The sequence below is a fragment of the Carassius carassius genome, chromosome 3 (genome assembly GCF_963082965.1).
Source record: "Carassius carassius chromosome 3, fCarCar2.1, whole genome shotgun sequence".
NCBI classification, from domain to species: Eukaryota; Metazoa; Chordata; class Actinopteri; order Cypriniformes; family Cyprinidae; genus Carassius; species Carassius carassius.
The window spans coordinates 9339852-9365314 of record NC_081757.1 but is presented as its reverse complement, the minus strand read 5'-3'; the positions used below and the strand labels follow the sequence as shown (position 1 = coordinate 9365314).

At 37.6% G+C, this 25463-nt stretch overlaps 1 long non-coding RNA gene across 1 annotated transcript; it reads right to left on the bottom strand.

Annotated features, from left to right (window-relative positions):
• Positions 1-17110: 17110 nt before the first annotated feature.
• On the bottom strand, positions 17111-24760 carry LOC132113976 (uncharacterized). The gene is made up of 3 exons (XR_009425234.1): positions 24420-24760; positions 22308-22414; positions 17111-17170 (listed from the first exon to the last, which is right to left on the bottom strand). It is a non-coding gene; the product is annotated as an uncharacterized LOC132113976 (long non-coding RNA).
• Positions 24761-25463: the final 703 nt, after the last annotated feature.

Below are 25463 nucleotides of genomic sequence, written 5' to 3'. Positions count from 1 at the left end.
ACTGCACACACACAGACACACACACAATCTAATTTTCATCTCATGTTTACTTGTATCAGAAAGACAGCGATCCACTGAAACTGCCAAGTAAATGAACGACCTCACCACCCTTGTCAACAAATGTGCAAATGGAAATAGAGAAGGAAGCATGGAGAAAAAGAGAGCCACTCTGAGAGTGAGTTTGCATAATGTAGCCTACTAAATAATGCACAACAATCATCCAATTATGGGAGTAGCATATATCTGCCTCATTTGGGGGTGGGTTTCCATTCTTTTCTCCCTTCATTAACGGACTAAATGTATTTTGCATAATGATCAATTGTCTAAACCATAATTGTGTGTTTTCAAAATCATACCCACGGTTAGTTGTATAATTACAATAATCTTTCTAAATCATGCAGCCTGTCTTTGTTTTATTAGACCCTGTACAGACATTACTAAACAATTATAGATCCATAACATCAAATGACAAAGACAAAAACAAAGTCAAACTATGTGAACTATGTGACATCACTTCCTTTGGTGTCTGCCAGTCTCATCAAACCCCCTAATAATAGATTCTTGAGAACAATTTGCAGAAAAGAAAATTTTGATAGGTATGTTGCATTTTTTTTCAGCTTAAAACACTGCTTATCTACAATGCTGGAACAGGAACTAAATTCCTTGTCTAAATATGGTCAGTCCAATCAAGTCACATCTTCTGCAGCTGCTTTATACATAAAACAATCTATAGAGTGTTTATACTCATACTCTTGTAACTTTTCATCTTGTAGATTTAAATAAAGATTGAAAGAGTTGTCGGCAGCTTAGTTATGGTGACACTTAAGTCATGTGAATGTTGTGTAATTTTTTATTGGATTTTGCTTTTTTCTTTTACTTTTGGCTGTTTTCAAAAAAGAAAAAAAAAGGTTTTAATTTATTTTTTTTTATTTGGTCAATTAGTTTTTTTTTTTTTAATGGGTTGGTCAACAAAATGACATAAAAACCACAAAATATTCACTACACATAGACATGTATGTAACCCTGATGCACTACATTATTTACCATTATTAACAAAATTACCACTAGCATGTTTTAGGCTTACATAATGAACTACTAAGTAGCTAAAATCGTTTTCTTCCTTTTTGGTTATTTTGTCTCATATAGAGCATCACAGTCCCGCCCACAGCCGGTGCCGGAAGTAAAAATTCAATACAATTTCTGCATCGACATTTGGGAAATAAGCCATTAAAACGTAACCATACATGGTAGACTTAAAACCAGCTACGGCTGTACTAAGCGATAGTATATGCTCATATAAACGCCAAAAGTTCATGGGGCACTAACCTTGTTTTGAGATAAATGCCTTTTATTCGCGATGTCTTGGATAAGTACTTAATTACCCACAATCCTGAACAATCCCACAATCCCACAGTGATGCATCTGATTGGTGGAACTCGTGTAACTGTCTGGATAAACCCCGCGAAGGTCCGTGAAGACTGAAGATCATTAATAAAAAATAAAATAAAATAAAAACCTGTGTTGCGTTTTTGCACGATAGAATTATCAGTGCAATCATGAGCTCCTTGGCTGCCATGATGGCTTTTTTCAAGGAGGAAAACAAGTGTTCAAAGGGGTGAAAAACACTTTAGATAGGGTCATGTAACGTTAGTTGAGTGTAGCGTGTCCGAGGGTCAGCTTGTGGGTTTAGTAAGGGCCAGCATGAGGGACAAGACCTACAAAGTTTTGGTGAGTTTTGCAGGGAGGTTGGTAACGTTAGTTAGCATTATCGTCCACTTTAGCTAGGCTACTGTAGCCTTCATATGGTATGAGTCATATCAAGCATTTTATGATGCCACTTTCAAAACAATATTTAGCCTAGGCATACCTTTTTGTGCATTTACTGAACATTTGTGTAATGGCAACGACATGTGTTGACTACGGAGCGGTGATTTCAGTCAGGTACAACACTGCACCTTGTTGCTGACGTTATCGTTAACCGCTTTCAAACACGCACACAATATATAAAATACACAATACCTATATAAAACACTATTTATTTACACGATTAATACTGAAAGAACTGCTATTACTGCACATTCACTATATAAAATACAATTCACTGGAGGAAAAAGTTTGCGCTGCCGTCGTTAGATTTGGAAGTCGCTCAAAAGGCTCGTTCGCGGCTGTGGGCTTCGCACGTCCTGATTTTGCTGAGTTAGATGTGTTCCAGGGTCAACATATTTTGTTGACCCTGGAACAACATTTTACTCCAAAAATGTATTCTTAACCATATCCCTACACCTAACCTTAACCATGAGTAATCCCTAAAATCAGAGGAAATGATAGATGAATGACACTGATGTACAAGCACCAAACAATGATTTTAAGCATAAACTTCACAAAATCTATAAACTGGTTCTTCAAATCTGATTGGTTAATCACAATGTTGTTCCAGGGACAACAAAGATGTTGTCCCAGGAACATGTCTCACTTGGTAAAATCAGGTTATCCGTGGGCTTCAGTCGAATTCAGTGAGGCGCGGTGGTTTATGGGATGAGTAGTTCCTTCGCTCGAAATGAAAATGTGTACACAGTCTTGTACCTTTGACTTTTTCTGGATTTTCTCTTACTTTTTTCACTCGAAATGATATGTTGTATGCTTATGAGTTCAGCCGTAGCTGGTTATCCTCAGACATGCTCTAAAACTCTTTAGATACGGATTTTTCCGAAAGTTAAAGTCAAAGCTCTCTCGGGCTGTGGGCGGGTCTGTGATGCTCTATTGCCTTTGGCACGCATCTGGTTCAAAGAAAATAGATGGCAGACGCTGCTGGTATGTCTTTGATTTTCACTTGCATACATGTCCCTTTTTTAATCTGTTACATTTCATATTCGGTCTTCATCACAGTCACATCAAATACCGAGTGAGTCACCGAGAAAGAGAGAGAAACGTGAAGGCAGTGCCTTTTATACCAGAGAGGAGTTAATCCTGTCAGTCACCTCACAATAATATACTGTAAAAGCGACTGCTTACCTTACTCTTCCCAGATTCTTCCACTTCCGATTTTTTCCACTTCAGTTATCTTCAGTAAATTAATTATTCCTGATGGGACCTTTGAGCTCATAGTGAGTTCTCTAATTATAATAGGGATGGGCCAAATTTGTCGAGCAGTCACCCGAAAACCGATGCTTATTTAAGGTCTCGTGTAAAGGACTTTTTTTCTCGAGGCAGTTGATCATTCTTGCCTAACTTACTTGCTTGTGAGTCCCGGGTGACTGTCAAAATACTGCAGATGACTGATAAAAAAGGTTGGCATTTAAATATAACACAACAAGCTGTTAACCGCTAAAGTGGATGATGCACGCTCACAAAATAACTTTTCTAATCAAACCGTTTTGAATGCGAGGCTCAAGCGCATTATTGTGCGAATGTGCGTTCGGAATGCGCATACACAGGTCCTGTGGCGATCTCCACCTTTTTACTACAAACCATAACACTTTGACCGAGTCTCTTCTGTTAAATTGTAGGCAGTCCGCGAAGGGTTTACTCTATGAACGCAAAAATAAGCGTTTTCAAAAACTTGATATGGCGTGGTGACATTATTCTACTCACACTTCAACCATGGAACATTAAAAGGAAATTTAAGTGTAAAAAATATTAAAAAATCACTTTCATCTGACTATGTGATATGCTCTACCGAATTAAAAATCGGCAAAGCAGACCACAAATGTAAAGTATATGTTTTCTTTAGCCTACAGCGGAACACAAAGGGAAAAATAAAATAAAAATCGCAGATGACTGAATAGAGCTCTTGTCATAGATATTCTTGTCATACCATGTCACATTAAATTACCAGGCATTATGTTATTCTCTTTATGTCTGAAAATAGAACATGAAGGAATATTTACAGCACATTAAAGGGTTAGTTCACCCAGATAGCAAAATTATGTAATTAAAGAGTAACTAAACCCTAAACCAACTTTTTTTAGTTAATGATCTGTAAGAATGGGGCTTTATTAGTGCTGTTCATTGATTCAAGTAACTTTTTCAATATATGGTGTAAAAACGTCTGAGTGCTGCCCTCTTCAGGTTGAACGGTGGCTACTGCAGTTGATTTTTCCTATTGGATGTTGCGGTGACAAGTGACGTATGTGGTAGCAGGTGACGTAAGCAGTTTTACAGCTCACCACGCCCCTTGGTACGAGCTACCACGCCCTTGGCAGTATAAAACCATCTTGTTCCGTCAAAATGACTACGTGTCAGGAGAGATGGAATTGCAAGTATTGAAAACGACCAGGATAGACTATTATAGCATCTATTTAGCATAGCATTTATATAGTTATTTAGATTATTTTGTGTAGCTTATGTAGTTTTTTTTAAATTAGTGTAACATAAGTATTGTTAGAAGCATAGTTAGTTAGTAGCATAGTATTGCATCAGTTAGGATAGCTTCAAGTTAGCGTAGATTTATTTCCAGTGGTCAGGATGGTACATAGGTGTAGTGTTGCTGGTTGCAACAGCACTGCTGGAGTGCATAGTTTTCCAGCAGACTTGACAATTAGGCGCCAGTGGTTGCATGCACTTGGCCTGGAAGGCCGCGAGTTCCCGCCTAGCCAAAGCGACGCGGTGCGGGAGTTTAGACCGCAGTTTGAGCCAGCGGCTCAAATTGATATGGCTCAAGCCACAGACACCTCGATATCCTCCACTTCAGGTGAAGGTGGGGGAGAAAAGTCCTCTACTTCAAATGAATGCTCTGTTGCAAAGCTACTTGCGTCACTACAGTCACTCTCCATTTTACATCTCTAATACGCATTAATCCACAAATGACTTAAGCTGTTAACTTTTTTAATGTGGCTGACACTCCATCTGAGTTCAAACAAACCAATATCCCGGAGTAACTCGAGAACGAGTCAGTCCGTTGTTCGTTATCTGGCTCGGCTCGGTGTTCATCTTCAGTTCTCTCTTCACAGCAGTTCAGTCAGTGTACTGTTTGAGTGCATGCATTACTCCGGGATATTGGTTTATTTGAACACAGAGGGAGGGAGAGGGAGTGTCAGCCACATTAAAAAAGTTAACATCTTAAGTCATTTGTGGATTAATGTGTATTAGAGATGAACAGTTTAAAACGATTCAGTTCGATTTGGTGAACTGAATGATTTGTTCGCGAACCGGATATCCAGACTGCTTTGTTTTGAACTCTCTCTCACAACAGACACGGAAGAGAAGACAATGCTGAATTAAGTCGTCGTTTTTGCTATTTTTGGACCAAAATGTATTTGTATGCTTCAAAAAATTCTAACCAACCCTCTGATGTCACATGGACTACTTTGATGATGTTTTTCTTAACTTTCTGGACATGGACAGTATACCGTAGACACAGCTTCAATGGAGGGACTGAAAGCTCTCGGACTAAATCTAAAATATCTTAAACTGTGTTCCAAAGATAAACGGAGGTCTTATGGGTTTGGAACAACATGAGGGTAAGTTATTAATTACATAATTTTGATATCTGGGTGAACTAACCCTTTAAGTCAGTATTGTGTGTAGCGCAACTTTATGATTTGAAATTATTTCTTTCTGTCTTTTTGAGTGAAACTTTCCCAAACCGGAAGTGCCTCCCATAATTTAAATATAATGAGCTTGTTAGGGAAAAGGTGGATTGGAGATGGTTTTATAGGCTGCGTCTAAAAACCTAGGTAACCTTCAAAATGAGATCAGAAGAAGGTACCTCGATCCGGAGACAGGAAGTAAAGCAGAATTTGGATTCGGACGTGCCTTGATATGCCTTCCTGCATTGGAATGCTGCTTCTGAAGGCAGCATTTTTAGAGCTTTTGGACGCAGCCAGAGTTACTATGATTTTGTGTGAGAACATGTTAACTATTAGGTCTAATATCTGTTACCACATTGAAGAGCTGAACACAGAATGCATTACTATAGCCATGGAACAGAGGTTCTTAAACCCCACTCTTGCGGGACCTACTGTCCTGCAAAGATTATTTCAAATCTGCTTCAGCACACCTGCCTGTGTATTTGCAAGGGATCCTGAAAGGCTAATTAGCTAGTTCAGGTGTCTTTGATTAGGGCTGGAGCTGAACTCTGCAGGACGGTGGATCCCCAGGAGCAGGGTTGAAGTCTTCCGATATAGAATACTCCTGCTATCTGCATTTATGGGAAAACTGCTGATTACACTACTGTCAAGATTGCCTTTGTAAATGTGTCTTCTATTGCTGAAACAGGCTTATATTGTTTAAATATAACTGCGACAATGCTGCCATCCAAATCTTGTCCTGTATTTCCTTCCATCATTTCTACTGGTATTATATTACATGTCTAGAAAAGTCTTCAAGAACATTGTGTGAGAGCAAGGCAGAGAGAAAGTTCAAGTGTAGGGAGAGGACAGAAGGACAGATAAACTACAATGGCAGAAGTTGAGAGGGCAGGTGGATGAGTAATATATTGAAGCATCTGAAACTAAAGTGATTAGAGAGGAGCTAAAGAACAGAGTGAAAGGCAATGAAAGAATATTTTTCCGATTAAGATTCACTCAAATGCACCTCTGAGCTTCTCTTGCTGTCAGGCACGTAATTGTTACTTCACAGGTTTAACTGCTGCTCTCTTCTCACTCCTCAGATGAGACAGGAATCCGCAGGACAAAAATAATTGCACACAGCGCTTTGATGCTTTCCAGCTTACCTCATACAAACTCAACCTCCAGCATCACAACAAACACACCTCTATCTGGACAGTAATTACAGTGTGTGTCCATTTGTGTGTGTGGCTGCTATGATGGAGCTTTTGCTTAGTTTAATAGCAAAGCTCCATTGGGTACTGGCTCCATTTGTCTCTCTCTTATCGTCACAGACTCACATTCATTTGGGTAATGGACGGCCATTTGGACCGCTAGACGCCCTGATGGATGTCAATTAGCATTTAGTCTGTCATCTGCTTTTCATCAGCATTTTAAATGGTATGTCTTTTTTGGTGTTTATCTGTAATTTTCTCTTTTTCCTTTTCGCTTTCATGATATGATATGAATTTAATTAACACTTTGTTTCTTTGAGCTAAATGGTTATGATTATGTGTTGTCATGACACACGTTCCACATGAGACCATAATGGTGTTCAGTTGAAGATCATTAGCATTATGGAAGAACATATCATTAACAAAATCTAAGAATGATTGCAGGTTCTTTGAACTTTCACAAAAATATTTATTTAATAATAATTCAGTGTAACACACTGTAAATGGGGTTTCTTTACATTAAACTCTAAATAACTAAAAATACATTTAAAGTAACCTTACTAAATCTCTATTCAGCACATATTAGCATCCCAAAATTATTGTTTACCTTATGTAATGTATGGTGTTGGCAAGGAAGAGAAATCTGGCCTCCTCAATAGAATTTGCATATTAATTGCTTCTCAGTAAAACAACATAATGAACCCTTCCTCAACCAGAGCATAAGCTCCATTCTTCACCACAGCGGAAACCCTCAAACCACCAAACATAACAAAATTAGTCTAAATCACAACATGACAGAACATTAAACACTAACAAATCTCCCCCTTTTCTCATATTGCTCAAAAACACATTAAATAACACTTAATTTCATCATATATATGCCATGCAAAACATGCTGTGAACAAAAAATCCCTTGCCAGTATAAAGTAATGGCAAATATTTTTGTAGTCCCAATACAAATAGATTTAGTAAACATCCGTTTTTGTAATTGTAAATTTTTTGTAATTGTAATTGTACATTAAAAAAACAGACAAGCATTGTTGCATTAGCTCATTTTAATAAATTGAGCAAGCAGCAAAATAATTTTTTAATGTTAAAATAAATCTGAATAAATGAAAAAAGAATATTCATTTTCTTTCAAGCACATACATGCATAAAAAAACATGTTTTTTCAGTTTTATGAAGGGGTTGAATAAGGGTTTATATTTAATAATATTTTATAAGTCCTTAAAAAAACACTTTCTCCCTCAGAGGATTTAACAGTCAGAAACAATATAATCTCTTTAAATACATCACCAAACAGGGGAACAGAAAGATGGAGGATGATAGAGAATAGGAGGGAGTGACACAGAAAACGAAGGAGTGAATAAATGGGGAAATGCGTTAAAAATCGCCTCGAGGCAGCTGATACAGCTGCAGCTCTGACCATCTGCCAAGGTCACTCACAGCATCCCCTTTGGTTGGATCCGAGCTGCCAAGTCACAGTGGCCAATCACCTGTGGGCATCTGGGTGGAATGCTCTGGCTGAGAGCTCAGCGTGGTTAACATCAATTACAGATCCTCTTCACACGTCGGCACAACTGAGTCACCTCTCTGCAAAGCGAATGAGGCAGAGTGTTTGTGTTCCTGGGATTGATAAAAAGAACCACAACGCATGGATGAATTTATTAGCACATCACTGGTGGAAAAACATTTGGTGATTCGTCAGTCTCACCTCAGTCAGAAGAAACGGATGAAACAACAGACTGGAAATATGTCCACGTTCACTGTACAAGATAATAACAGCCACAATTTCAGTTTAGATATGATGTGCATAAACATGAAGAAAGATCCAGCTACTTTATCAGTTCAAATCAATTAAGGTGATCAATAAACAAACCTCCTTCCGTCTTCTTTTTAGAATGACATAAATGGTTATTTCATTATTTATTATTTAAAAAGACTTTTGAAAACATTATAAAAATTAAATTTCTGGTACATTAACAGGTTCAAATTGTCTGCATTGTCAAACATATCAAGAAAAATGTGATTATTTGTATTATTTCAAATTCTAAATGGAAAACACTTTTTGATAGAGCCCAACAGATATGATAATAATAATTATTAAGAAATATAAAAAGATCTCGCACTTATTCTATTCATTGTACTGTATGCTACTGGTAAATACTTTGAGAGATGTTCAAGGCCAAAACATTTTGATGTTTGGACGTAACGACAAGGCTAAAAAGCTGCGAAGAGATGTGCAAACAACATCATAAAGTGTTTGCAGTGCTGTGAAAATACATCAGTTTTATCAAGTGCATAGGATACAATGTTATCTAGACCTAACACAAAAACAAGGATTTTACAACATAGTTGTTCTACCACCCAACACATTTCATTTTTATTAGAGTCATTGTTTTCCAGACGATTTTGGATTCTGAAAGCTCAATCCAGAACTCGGTTTGAAGTAAAAACCAACAACCCAGTACATAAGTACTTATGTATGTTTCACTACTTGTCATCTCTCATATGGTCAAGCATTTGTTTTATATGAACACATAAATAACAAGAGCTGTCACATACCTGTATAATCACATCTGATAAATCATACCCAAAACAAACACTCACAAGCCAAGGAAGAACTGTGTCATGTCATAATACATTCACATTTTGTATAGTTCAATATATTTGCATCAGTGTGTTACATAAATAAATATAGATCCCAATGATCAAATAAAGAATATAATGAAATGCACTGTCAGTGACAGCTGTCTAGAATGGGGTTATGCTTTCTCTACATGTTCTCTGAAGCAATATTTTCATAATGTGCCATTTTTCTGCACTAGCCCTTTCAGCGAATTCTAATATGTTTTTAATTAAGGCCTGGACTGTAGTTAATGAACAGACATGTACCTCTGGGAAAGACAAACTGTTAAAGCTGCTGGGGAGAGGTGGACAAAAAGAGAGAGACTGTTCAGCGTACTGCTTTGAAATATATCTAATTGACTGTGCCAGTTAGAGAGAGCATGTGGGGCTTGAGCCAGAGGGATCACCATTTGTCCTTTCTGTCATTCAGGCCTCAGCTGCTCAACAACAGCACTCCCATGTTGCTCAAAAGAGAACCAGTCCAGACGAGATGATCACAGATAGACAGCCTGATAGCAAATCCTGACAAGGAACAGGGATGTTTGGTTCACTGAGCATTATCTGCGACCATTGATAGCATTGTTTGTTTGCACACACTATGTGTTAAGCATCAAATTCACTAAAGAAACTACGCAAATCAAGGGCACAAACATACCAGCAAATTTGGAGATGCTTGTGCAATCTAATCACAATTTCCACTTGCTAAATGTAGCCTACAAATTGAGGCAAGATCACATAAGCGCGCAAATATAATGATAAATGTAGAAAGAATTAAAAAAGGATTCTTATGAGACAACAAAGTGATTCATTCAAAGGAGGAAATAACATAAAAGGCGCTATACTATAAAAACTGTCCAGAGGAGTACAGTCTAGAATAAACATAAAAGAAATAGCTGTTGCAAGAATAGAAAAGACATTCATATATTTTGCATGGAGTGCAAGGAGATTTTACATAATGTATGTATGCATGTATGTACTGTATATATATATATATATATATACACCTGTTCAATTTCTCATTAATGCAATTATCTAATCAACCAATCACATGGCAGTTGCTTCAATGCATTTAGGGGTGTGGTCCTGGTCAAGACAATCTCCTGAACTCCAGACTGAATGTCAGAATGGGAAAGAAAGGTGATTTAAGCAATTTTGAGCGTGGCATGGTTGTTGGTGCCAGACGGGCCAGTCTGAGTATTTCACAATCTGCTCAGTTACTGGGATTTTCACGCACAACCATTTCTAGGGTTTACAAAGAATGGTGTGAAAAGGGAAAAACATCCAGTATGTGAAGCCACAACACGCACAACCTTGAGGCGGATGGGCTACAACAGCAGAAGACCCCACCGGGTACCACTCATCTCCACTACAAATAGGAAAAAGAGGCTACAATTTGCACGAGCTCACCTAAACTGGACAGTTGAAGACTGGAAAAATGTTGCCTGGTCTGATGAGTCTCGATTTCTGTTGAGACATTCTATAGAGTCAGAATTTGGCATAAACAGAATGAGAACATGGATCCATCATGCCTTGTTACCACTGTGCAGGCTGCTGGTGGTGGTGTAATGGTGTGGGGGATGTTTTCTTGGCCCACTTTAGGCCCATTAGTGCCAATTTGGGCATCGTTTAAATGCCACGGCCTACCTGAGCATTGTTTCTGACCATGTCCATCCCTTTATGACCACCATGTAGGCTACCCATCCTCTGATGGCTACTTCCAGCAGGATAATGCAACGCCACATTTCAAATTGGTTTCTTGAACATGACAATGAGTTCACTGTACTAAAATGGCCCCCACAGTCACCAGAACTCAACCCAATATAGCATCTTTGGGATGTGGTGGAACAGGAGCTTCGTGCCCTGGATGTGCATCCCACAAATCTCCATCAACTGCAAGATGCTATCCTATCAATATGGGCCAACATTTCTAAAGAATGCTTTCAGCACCTTGTTAAATCAATGCCACGTAGAATTAAGGCAGTTCTGAAGGAGAAAGGGGGTCAAACACAGTATTAGTATGGTGTTCCTAATAATCCTTTAGGTGAGTGTGTATATATATATATATATATATATATATATATATATATATATATATATATATACGCACACACACAACCTATTGTTTACATTTTTTCCTATTATTTTTATTTTATTTATTTATTCCTTTTTTTGACAAATACTTTTTTCAACAAACCACTAAATTATGAAAATGACAGTAAAAACACTTAGAAATGTACAAAATATTTTGATTTCAAATAAATGCTGTTCTTTTGAACTTTCTGTTCATCGAAGAAACCTGAAACTGTGATTATAAGAAATGTTACTTTACCAAATTAGCATATTAGAATAATTTCTGAAGGGTTATGTGACACTGAATTGAAGTGATGACTGCTGAAAATAAATAAATACATACATACATACATACACACACACACACACACAAACACATACAAAAAATGTAAACACATTGTAAAAATATTTCACAAAACATTTCTAAGTGCTTTTTCTAAGTGATACAAAAAACACTTTACACCTGAGGTTAGTACCATTTTAAACGTCATGCTAAGAAAAAGCAATGTTCTGCTCCTGTAGTGTTGAAAGAAATTAATCTGCTTTTAACCCTGGGTTATGAAACTGTGATCCAGAACAGGGTTAAAACAGTTGCTGCACTTCAGCACAAGCCCCACTCAATGGAAACCCCCTTAAACTACAGAATAAGTGAAGCACCTCAAAATACCAGTACATTAAACACTAACAAGTATTCCTCTTTTCTCATCTTGCTCAATAACACATCAAATTACATCTTATTTCAAACATTTTCTTGCTCTGTTCAGTCCCACACAAAGCATGCTGGAAAGTATCCCCTGTCCCATTTCTGTTAATTCCAGCAGGCAATTATGTATTTCCAACACTAAATGGATTTAATAAACTTTCTTGTATTATACTTTTTTTATATTTTCTTTTATTCTGTTTAACAAATTTAAGGGGATTAAACATTAAATAAAAAATGAGTTGTGACAAGAATTGTTTTGTATTAGCTTGATAAAATCAAGTTAATTAAACAAGCAGAATGTTTATTATTATTATAATTTTTTTTTTTTTGTTACTTAAAACTTTACCCCAACCCAATCGCATCTTATATCAAAATATTCTGGTCTTATCATGCCTAGGGTCTTTGAGCACACAATGTGGCTGGTTAAACTGGATTATGGATAGTATGCAGGATTTTCCACTGGAGTAGCGCAGCATTTAGTGAATTTGCACCTTGACTGAATCTGCCACATTGACAGCTGAACGTGTACCACCGGCCACTGTTCCTCCCAAAGCCATCATCCTCTCCTGTCCACCCCTGTGTCAAGACTCGTCTCTGCAGTGCCGGGTTACAGCTTGTGCCAAACGTCCCGTAAATGATGTGTTCATCAATTAGTCCATGGTCTTTAGCAGAGCTGTCAAACTGAGAAATCAATTAAGGAAGGTAAGAAGTTACACAAACATTCAAGTCATCAGGTTGAAGGTCTGTAAAGAGTCATTAGATGAATAATGCACACACAAACACAGCACTACAGACAAAGAATGCTAATAATACACTTGGGAACAAAACTTCACTAACAAACATGACACCTATGTCGCACAAAGGAGACTTTTATGGAAATTGAGCAGAAAACTTTCCTTCTAAATTACTAAATTGAAACACTTGGCATTTTCTGGCAAGACCTCTGCTTGTCTGTGTCAGGAGAGTTCTCTGAATATAGAATATGACGTACTAGTCACCATTAAAAAATATTATATGTCCAAAACCAAAGTGTGAAAATCAGACAGAAAAGCTGCCGAAGAAAATCATTGCACGTTGGCTAAACTCTTCTAATCCATCAGGGATGAAATAAGTAGGTTAGGTGTTCAACCAAGACTTTGTTTAAATCCACATCCACCACTTAATGGTGTGCTTGATTACCAGCCTTTGTTGGAGCGCATGCATCTCCTCATCTTCTCAAGGCTGTTATTCAAATGAAGACTCATTATGATGCCATTTAGGGATTTGTGGGCCAGTGCTATACGTGCTTTGATTTTGATAACCCACCCACCCACATATGGACATAAAGATGTTCATTTCACAATGGAGTCCAACTGCACAAATCAACACACTCAGCACCTGTCATATTTTATCACATGTCTTAATTGAAAAGCCGGTGGGAGGGGTGGTAACAAATTGCAATTCAAAAACGCTTCGATGCATCACCATTATTGATGCTCTCACAATAACACCAGGAAAATAAATAAGTCGAGCAATCGTCCCTGAGACGGTAGATCATGTGTTGGTGCAGAAACATCCTTTCCTTGTCACTGGGGGAAAAATGCATACTCTAATAATTGCATGATGAAATAGTTTTTTGGGAGGAAAGAGAAGAACCCAGTTACGTGAAAATATACAATTATAAAAGGCACTTTTATATATTTTGTTTGTCCACTCTGAACAAGTGTAGATGCTTCATGCACACAAGTGACAATCCACTGTTAACCAATAAACGTTCAACAGTGAGTCTAGCTCCACCCTTTAGGTACTGGTCTTCTGTGATAGGTACCCCAACCGAAGGGTCCCAAAACATTGGTACGCTACAGTACGGTTCGCTATCATGGTATCATTCACAACTTGGAAACAATGGAAACAAGACTAATTGTGCACCGTATTTGACAGTTGTGCTGCTTAATATTTTTGTGGAATCTGATACCTTTATTCATTATCCTTTGATGAAGAATAGTTTCAATAAAAACAGCATTTTAAATACATTTGTCCTGCCCTAGTGTGCAGACACAAAAAAAAAAGATAAAAAGCCAGATGATACTTTACAGCATTGGCAACTTTCACCTCAATCAGAGTGGCAGGAGGAGCCCTCAGAGACAATCAAACGCAATCAAGTCAGTGGCAGTGAAAAACCTCTGGGAATCTATGACGCAAATTCCTCCTCATCCCCAACATAAGTGATACTTATGACTGATATTTCTCACGAGAGAATCCATATGTGGATTCCGTCCCGTTCTATCAGGTAAACCGGATGGGTGTGACCAGCCTGCGGGAGAGATAGTAAGGGACATCTAATCAGGACCATTAACGCCACAAAACGGCCTCTGCTGACAAGAAGATGACGAGAGAGGAAAGCTCATTTTCCACGTTAGGGCTATCAAATTCAGCGAGTGGCACACAGAGGCAAAGGTCCGATAGAACATCATCACCTATATAAACAAACCCAGTGTTTTTGGATTGCCTCCAAATTGAGTTCAGATGGGCGGGAGCAGAATCCATCATGGTGCTCGCTGGACACTCGGCTCTGAAATGCCATTAGAGCAGCTTAACTCAATCTGCCAGTCAACGGATATCAAACAGGGAAGGGGGCATCAAATGTGGAATACACAGTGGCAACAAAACCTCTCAGACACCTCATGGGAATATAAAGAGTAACTGAGCCATATGTTTATACTCCAGACTTGTTACACATGTTGGACAGAGACAGGATGTGAGTGAGCACTTAAGAGCAGAGCTAGCATTTGATTTGCGATATTGAAAAGCTGCAAAGTGGTTTGGCATGGCTTGCTATAGGACTGACATTTAAGTGAGAAAGATTACTCTTCTTTATGCAGAATTCAGTTTCTGGTCCTAATTAAACACAACTAAATCAGCAAATCAATCAATAAAACTTGGGAGAGGTGATCATTAGCATTCCCATTCATCTCAACTGAAGTTGCTTTGACACAAATTGACAGTTCTTTTCTGAGATAGTCACCTGAGTCATAAATGTCGTGCAACGATCGCTCTGGAACAGAGGAAAATGACGGCATGTCAATGCTGATTGGTTGATGGCACCATGAGACGCACAAACCTGCAAACCTTTCACTAATGAGTATGGTGTGCTGGGAAAGGAAGCAGACAGGAGAAAACATGTGCCGAAGTGCATTTCATGCTTTTTATACATTTTATTATATTTGCACATTTGAGAATTTATACACTAGCATTTTTATGGCTACATTTATTTGATCAAAACCAAATTTAATCGCTAATATTGTGACGTAACAATTAAAAATAGATGTTTTCAACTGTAATACATTTAGAAATGTAATTTAATGTAATGGCAAAGCTGAATTTTCAGCACCCATTACTTCAGTCTTCAGTTTAACATAGAACATAGAAATTATTCTAACTTGCAAGAAATATTTCTTATTATCATCAACGTTGGGGAAAAACAGTTGTGCTGCGTAATATTTTTGTGGAATCTGATACCTTTATTCATTATCCTTTGATGAAGAATAGTTTCAATAAAAACAGCATTTTAAATACATTTATTAATTTTTTCCATAAGTTCAAGCAGCATTTTAAGGGCACACTCTCTCTCTCCCATAGCTGTCTTTGTCCATGGAGTTTGATCACATCAGCAGATCAGGCAGTTTAATGATGCAGACCAGTGGGCATTCATTTCAATCATCATATTCATCTCAAGGAGATCCCATCCCATCACCCCTCATTTTTGACCAACATCCTGAAACATCCAAACCCAATCACTAACCATCAAATATCTATCAAATCAGAAAATATTGGAATACTGACAAGAAACGGACTCTTTACCTTTAACTTTGTCATATATATTTTTAATTTTGTAATTAAGTAATTTATTATAGTTTTTAATTTCATCTCATACTGTAGAAACACAACTTGTTCAGTCTGCCTGTGACAGTGTATACTTTATCAGAAGCTTGCAGAATACTCAAAATAATACCATAAGTGTAAGTGAAAGTTCACAACAGCACAGCACACTTCAGTACTGACAGTAAAATGTGCCGTTGTTATCATCACTGCCAGCATGAGGAAAGAACTAGTTACTGCACTTGTCAAAGTTTGCATGCCTCATGGGACTGAATCTTTAAAATATATTAGGATTTTATTAGAGGCTGTTTGTATCAACTGAACAAGAAACATTTTCCTCATTTTGTCTTTGCCACTTACAAAAGGTGTGGCTGGTTGTTCTACACGTCAAATGAGAGATGCCTTTTGACAGAATAGAGCTGTTCAGTCATGTCATCAATTTGCTGGCTGACCCAGAGGGCTAATTCACCATGCAATCCCTATGGAATTTCTAATAGGTTTTCAAAATAGTGGAAGGAGACTTCTACAACATACAGTGATACTTCAAACATGAAGTTACATTACTTGCCTTTACATTACTTGCTGTGCATTATGTACAACACATCCTTGTGGTAGGTACTGCACTTAAAATATGTTCTATAATAGATTTTAAAGCAAACAGCAGTTTCAAATTTCACATTGTGGCATGAGTATGTAATTTATGTTGTATAAGAAAATGTTAGGTCTCTTCCAGTAAGTTAACCACAGGCCTTCCTTTACTCATGAATGGAAAGCCGTTATACTAAAACCATTTGAATGCCCATGGCTCAAAAATGAGGCCATTCAGCATTAATTGAAAAACTGAAAATGTAAGACATTTATTTTGTCAATCTATTTATCCTTTATTCAAATTGCACGCGATATGTGAAACTACAAGTTCACACTAAAGTTATGATGAACCCATTACAAAACAGACATTTTCTTTCAGAGATCAGAAACATGGTGAGCAGAACATTTTATTAGCTTTGCTGTTAATATGACATCAGTTTGCATAATGATTTTTTCATAGTGGTTGTTGTTTATAGATCAGGACCATCTACTTTGAATAATACAACTAAAAGAGAAATGATTCACAGTCTCTAGGTTTTACCTCTAGGCATCTGGCCAGCTGTGGAGAACATCTGCACTCTCTGCTGATTTGATTATCCCTCCTGAAAACGGAAAAAATCTCCTCATCACACAGGTTATACAAAAGTGCTCATAGTTTTCTTGGTTAAATGCAGAGTGATTGACTATTGAACATCTAAGATTTGAAAACACTGCTAGGGCTAAACTTTTTAATTTACACCAGGGGCGCCATGTGACACACAGCAGCCACAACAGCACTTGTGTTTTATTTATTTTTTCCTTTTTATTCGAAACATTCCCAAACACATTAACTGAAATATCATGAAATATCTTGCTTCTCACCTTAGTTAAGCTCAACATAGATTATGTTGATCTATAGTAGGCGGTGGTCAAAGTAATCTAATAATATAATCTATTAACTGTGCATTAAAAAACTGTCTGTTAACTTAATTAACAGACATGGGTATCATGTCATAAAATTTTATATGTATAGTTTATATTTAATGTGAATTTGACATTGAAAGTTAATGTGAATAAAAACATTGCAAGTTAGGCTACTAATATAACACTTTCATTTACATTATCAAAGAACATTTTCACTGACAGTCTAGTTCGAGCACTCTCAAAAACGCCCATTAAAATCACTGAAGCCATTTACACTATAAAATTAATATCTTACAGATCCGTACACACATTTGCACTTTGTTTCTGACGAGATAATTCGCCAGAAAGAGTTATTAAAAGTCAGCGAGCGAGTGAAAAAGACACAGGCATTTCAGCGATGACTCATCTAAACACCTCTGATTGGTTGTTGCATTCATAAGCTCAACAGCAACGTGTGTGATTGGTTATAATGCACAGCTGTGAAAACGTGTCTGTCTAGCCAGCCAGCGAACAAAGATCTGAATTTAGCAGCTGACGACATGACGCACTAAACGTTCTAATCTGGTGTGATTGTATTAAATATAGAAAATATTAATTGGCTATTTTTGTTCGCTTGGAAGCTGTATTCAAAATCCACTTGGCTCAAAAACCTGAGGGTGCACGTGCCCTCTCACTTTGAATGGGCATTACGTCTCTGATTTACATGCTCTTACTGATGCCATTAAAATATCAATACTTAATTGGTTTTGGGTATTGCAAATACTGCACTGTATTACTCCTACTATAATGGACTACATTTAGCTAGTATTTGACTTGGTTGAGGAGCCCCATGTGGATGACCAGAGCTTCAATACATCAATTATTTTCTGTAAAGCACCATTAACATTTTATTTTCACTATTAACTTTTTTATAGCTGTGCCATCACAAGGCTTTGTCTCTGTATTAATATTCATGTACTTGACACTCCAACCTATATTAAACAGCTTTGAGCAAATCAATTATGGTAATCAATGTTAAATGTATGAATGTAACGTCCAATTAGAAGGTCACTCGAATGGTCAACTACGACAAGAAAATCTATTTTTAGGTTCAACTGAGGAATATAAGAAAAACCAGCTCAGCAGGGATGTGTTAAATTGATAAAAAGTGATGCAAAAGATTTGACATTGTTACAAGAAAAATTCAAATAAATGGCAACACAACTGTGTACAAAATTGATATAACAAATCAGCATATTATAGTGGTTTCTGAAGGATCATATAACACTGAAAACTGTAGAAATTACGCTGAAAATTTAACTTTGCCAGCACATTAATACATTTAAGGTTAAGATATATTAAGTATTAAATATTAAATTGTAATATTATTTCAGAATATCACCTTTTAATATTCAATTAAGAACTCTGTATACACTTCTCAATCAGTCCAATTTGTTATATTTTAATTTCCCTTCATCCAAAATTTAGTCTCAGAAGGGTTTTTGAGAAAGGGTATGAATGCCAGTGGAACAGCTGGTATTTGCTTATCACCTTCTACTTTGCTCTTGCACTAATTTATAAGAGTAATGCAACGCCACAGATTTCTCAGGGAAATGGCAAGATGCTATGAATAGGCAGATGTGTCTTAGCTAAATCAGTACATTCCATTCTCACACATCAGTGAACACCATGCTTGCAGCGAGGTAAAAATTGTCTTCTTTTGTGCATTAATTAAAATAAAAGAAATACATTAGCATTGTTTGGAACAAATGGTATAAAATAATAAAAAATCTGTGGTGCATGGACAAGGTGATGCAATGAGACATCAATTTCATCTTAATAAGAAAGAAGCCCATCTCAAAATTTTTGATTTGTGATATCATATGGGTTCTGTTTTGTTGAATTGATGTGAGCACTATTTCTGACGAACTGCAGGGGCCAAACAATTTTCTGACCTCACTGTAATGAGCCTTCAAATTCACTGCAGCCTCGGTGCACACACACACTGAATAATACATAGACAGAGATGAGGGGAGTCTATACTGACACCCTGTCTCAGATGCAACATTCTTCAGTCTTCACCAAAAGCAGCTTAGGTGCTCCTGTACTTTACAAGTACTCGTAAAAATGCCCTGATACCACACAGTGTGTGAATAGCTGTGTCCAGAAAAAGAAACACTGACAACAGAGAGTAGAATGGAGTTATTAGAGATTAATGATGAAGTACATGTAAGTAATTAATATAATGTTAAACATTCAATATAAACGCCTGTATTGTGGATGCGTGCGAGCTGATAAGCAGAATCTGAGTGGATTGAGCGCGCGGCGTAAAAGATTTGTGGTTTGGTCGGATATGTCAAAAGCAAGTAAGTAAAACAATGCACAAGTTACTAAAGTACTAAAGACAGTAAGGACAGCGAGAGAGAGAGAGTGAGCGCACACTTCTGTTGCATGATCTTCATTGCTGTTCACTCCATTAGCGCATGCATTTGGATTAAAACTAAATCGTAAATATATCCTTTAAAAAAATATAGGGGCATTTAATGAAATAAATAAAAATAATAATAAAAATAATAATAATAAAAAATGAAAGGCTCGTTTGGACTACAACTCATACAAATATACAACTCATATTTTCCGGGATTTGTGAAATCACAAATACCGACAATTGGGATGAGACCTGGTTGAGCTCCACTAGAGAAGGAAATGAGTGTTATCACTTTGTCGGAGACATGCTAGCTTTTCCAAGGCAGACGAACTTAGAGTTGTTACAATCATCCAGGTTTAAATTGCACTCAAATAGATTTGATTTTGACGCAATATTTACAATAAAGCTTGCAGGCGGCTGTGGTTAGGGGCAGGTCAGTCGCTAGTGAGGTGAAAGGTGGTGACGATTATAGGGGCCCACGGCTTAGGGGGCCCCCCTGGCGATTCAACCAATTTCCCAAGAAATCGAATGTGTATCATTATATTGGATGTATTGTCTCTTAAAGTGACCGTGCCTAATTTAATGATGATAATAATTCCTTATGTTTGCATAGCACGCAAGTAGCCTACTCAGTTGAGCTTTACTGCGTCTTGTGTTTGAATGCTTTAAACTCTTTCGAATTATTCAATTGGCAAGGTTTAAAAAACACGTGAAAATTATAAGCTTTAGTGACAACACACAGCAGTGGCCCGTCAACTGTCCTGATCATCTTTTTAGGCTGGCCTCAGCTAGACGATTGAGATCGCTGGGGGTCCCCCTCAGCCGTGGGCCCTTATAATCGTCACCACCTTTCACCCCACTAGTGACGGACCTGAGTGAAAGTAAACAGTTGAGAAAGAAATCGGATGCCGGACAGTCTGAAGTGTGGGAGGTTACTGGAAGGAAGCAAAGGGGGCAAGACACAAAGTGACATATCAGCCCTAAGAGCTGCCAAAACGGTGCAGAAGTCAGAGCCGAATCACTGAAGAGAAAAGGAAAAGGTACAATAACATTTCTAAAAGTAGACATGTCTCCAAATACTGAGCGGAAAAAAATCTGACGAATACTGTCACTTTTTAGAAAAACTGGTTTCAGGGTCAGTGGTTTGGATTTGCCAAAGTTTTTTGGAAAGCTAGCAAGGTCAGTTACAACATTTCCACCTGACATTCCCTCAGGTAACCTGTAAGTAAATAAAGAAATGCTGTTTTTTTCCCATCTCATGTCCCGTGAAAGTAGTCTGGCCAACTGGTTGGTCCATCTGTCTTTGCCTGTGGCAAGACCTCAAGGCAAATGCTCACATATACATCACACCACCTGTGTGGAGTAGTTATGTTATTCAACACACACACAATCATTTTGAAGAATTACGGAGCTTTCAAAGCAAATCATGTCCTTAGTGACTAGTGGGCATTCAGAGATGCAGTCATTCATTCTCTCCTTCACCTTATTTGTCCTCAATTTGTCCTCAATGTGTCGGCGCTGTAAAAGAGAATAAAGTGTGTTAAAAGAAAAGTTCACTAATAAATGAAAATTCTGTCATTATTTACCCTCATGTCATTGTAAAACTGTAAATGTATGTTTCGGCAGTAAAAATATTATTTTGGTTTCCATTGAAAGAAATATAGCAGCAAATATTTTTGAAGAATGTGTATATTTTATTTCTAAAAGCAAGTTTACACTTAACACACACATATATATATATTTATGTTAACTCTAAACTTGCTTTTAGAGATCATAATAAGCTTCTGTTGAACATTTGAGCCCTGGCCCATGAAGATCTATTGATTGTTGCTGTTGAAATGGCATGGAGTTCAAACATTCTCAAAGCCTATTAGAGAGACACAATTTCTACAGGAGAGCTGATGCGCATCCTTTGTTGTCCCAGAAGTAAAGCCTCAAATGTGGAGCGTGAGTGAGTATGTGTGTTTGAGTACAGGCAGAATCTCTTAATCTCTTAAAGGCCTCTGTTTATCTCAAGTCTTTTTAAGTTTATCTTAAGTTCATCTCAGTTTCTAAGTTTTGAAGTGCAGTCCATAACTATTACTTGGAAACTAACAAAAGTAATACAACGAATGGGATTCAAAATACCAATAACACTGATGATCCTCTCAAAAATTTAAAAAGTCCATTAGTCTAAAGGGCCAGTCTAAAGATTTTAACCATGCAAAATCATTTTGGACCCTGAATAAGAACAACATGATATGATGTCATGCTCTAGTCTAAAGATTAAATACTAAACAAAAAAAGTACTTTTTTCTTTCTTTGCCGGGTCCAGTTCTATTTTATCCCTTGTAATCATCAGTTCCATCTTTCCGTTTTCTCTCATCACCAATCCACTCTGCATTCATCCTCTCCCCTTATCACTTACTCTCTCTTACATTCCATTTTACCTCAGTAATCCTCCTTTCACTCCTTCCTTCTGTAAATGTGAGGGAGGTCACTCGCTCTAGGTGGCAAATCCCTCCACTTCTGTCCTGGACTGATGAGGAGTGAATGTCTGTAATAAAGAGAGACACTTTCCCTGTCACACAGTAGAACCGAACTACCCACCGTGAAAAGGGCAATTCAGAAAATCCCAAATATTAGAAGTACAGAAAAACTGAGATAGATAGATAGATAGATAGATAGACAGATAGACAGACAGACAGACAGACAGACAGACAGACAGACAGACAGACAGATAGACAGATAGATAGATAGATAGATAGATAGATAGATAGATAGATAGATAGATAGATAGATAGATAGATAGATAGATAGATAGATGTTTTCTTGGGCAAGATTTGTTGGGAATTTTGGGATACAGTGAAAGACATCAACTAGAAAAGTTGCTTCAAGAGATTTTATCAGCATGAGTGACAGCATGCTAAAACAGACTGCGACAGTGTCAGTAGAAGCCTTTTACACAGATCTAAAATGTCTCGTCGCTTACACTATCCACAGAGAAATCTTAGAAATGGACAGCCTGTCCCAAATCAGTTCAAACAGGTGTCATTCAGTATGAGTGGTATAAAGTTACAAAGTTCTTTAGATGCCATCAGGCATCTGATTCTGCTTTTAGCAACGATTGCATCAAAACTTGGATGCTGTTAAGTCTCTTTTTAGCGGATAGTTCATCAAAAAGTGGAATATCTGTCATCATTTATTTACTCGCATGTCGTTCCAAACCTATATGACTTGCTTTCTTCTGCACTGCTCAACTGTATACAATGAAAGGGAATTGCAACCATGGTCTGTCAATCAAATTTCTCAAAGAATAACAACTTTTTGGTCTATTCCCTCACAAGTCTATCATATGGCTTCAGAAGACTTTGACTACTTCTTTGGTGCTTCTTTAACCTGACAGCCCCTGTTTGTGTTTCACACTGGTTTGGAAGGACACAAATATTAATGTATTAATAATAATGTTCAATAAATGTTTATTTTTGGATGAACTATGCCATAATGCATAATATCCTCAGCTGGTGGTTTGGGCACAGACCGTAGGCGGTCACACTAGTAGCTCGGCGGCTTCCCCTGGCAGTCTTGATAACAGATTGCATCCATACGTGGATGACAAGCTCAGAGGAGCTCTGAGCGTTTATGGTGGGGGGGAAGCAAATGAGAACTGATGCAATCATGAGACAAGCCCACTGTGTGTGAGGAGAGAGGAATAAAGAGGAAAAATGGAAGGATTTTGGGGGGGGGGGGGGGGGCAAATTGCTTCTTTATCAGACAGAAAGACAGAGGCAGGTTAGAATGTTAAGTCTGTCAGGAATTCAGCAAGGAGGCCATAAGAATCGGTTTTACTTCTATGTGAGTCTGCCTTAGTAGTTGCTTCGAAAGGTTGCACCGGCACAGTAATTATAACTTTGTTTATTTGTCATTTTGTCTTTCCATTCCCAATAGTGGAAGTGAGAGAGAGACAGAACGACAACAGTAAAGAAAATAATTATCCCTTATCTCCAAGGAACGGAGTCTCAGAAGGTTACATGGTGTTTTAGGAAAATAAATAACATCCCTTTAGGGAGATTTTCTAGTGAAATAAGCACGTGTTTTTAAATAACACTATATTATGCACTTCAATTGGCGCTACCAATTTTCAACAAAACAAACTCAAGCGTACTCCTCTAAAAGACAATTGCCCATCAGCTCTTTTCCGTGTAGAGCAGCAGGAAGTGATTATGAAACTGAAACTCTAGCAGTTTACATTCCAGCATAACATCCTTTTGGTTGTTTCGTTGATTTTTCAGTTGGTCACCCATTCCCGAGAGACAGTGAGCATGTACTGATTAACAGTCACCCTGAATGCACGGTTCGCACAGTCTGCCAAGTAATCAGTTTCATACGAATGGCAGCATGACACCAGCAGCAAGTAAACATCGCCCTGAGATTAGACCCAACTCAGCCGTTATCAAGCTTCTGAATGCATAATGAGCACAAAATGCTTAGGTTCTGAATGTCTATTAGTCCTTTTAATACATATGATCAATAAAAAAAGATAGAGGAGCTTTTTATACGACCTTTGTTTTTGTTTTAGATGAACTGTGTATGTGTCCTGTGTACGTTGAGCTGGCGCTTCGGTCGCAGATGAATGAAGAGGTTAATCTCAGCTCTCATCTCAATCCTCTTAATCTCCAAAGCCTGGAGCAGAGCAAAACACTCCACAATTCCACTCCATCTCTCCTTAATCATCAAGGTCAGTGTTCATACCACCCTCTTCTCCAAAGGAAACTCAGAAAATCAGAGCGGGAGCCAGAGTCAGCCAGTGAGACTGGGGGAGGATCTGACAGTACCTCGTCTGTTACAGCAGAATTCATATTTCAACTGCACATCCTCAGATATCACTGATCACCATATTCAGTGGATGTATGTATGACTGATTCTGAAAGAAAGAAAGAAAGAAAGAAAGAAAGAAAGAAAGAAAGAAAGAAAGAAAGAAAGAAAGAAAGAAAGACTTAAAAAAGTGATGGACATTCATCATTCTAGAACTTTCTCAGGCTCAGAGAAATACTTCACCCAATACTTCTATCCCAGTAGATGAATCAGTGCCTTCTGAGGAGAAAAGACAGCTATTTGTATAAAAGAACCTTAATATGTTTAACTTTTTAAAGTATAAACTATCACATGGCCAACTGTCATTATTAATATTATTCTTATAAACACTATTTATTCACTTCAGAAGACATTTCACTGGGGTCATATGTGTTACCACAGTTATCGTTTGTGTGGTTTTTGAAGTGTCAACTTCTAGGTTACTAACCACTTTAATTACTAAACAACACAGAGATGGAGTGTTTTTCTAAAAAAACTTCACTTGAGTTTATCTGAAAAAGGACAGTCATAAACATTTGGGTAAGCATGAGGTTGAGGAAATAAGATAATTTTCATCTTTGGCTGGAGTTTCCCTTTCTAGTTCACCACTAAGTGAATATTCATCTCTCGTGTATTCACCCTCAAGTTGTTCCAAACCTGTAAGGGTTTCTTTCTTCTGTTAAGCACAAAAGAAGGTAATTTGAAGAAAGTTGGCAACCGAACAGACAGTTGCCACCGACATCCACAAGTAC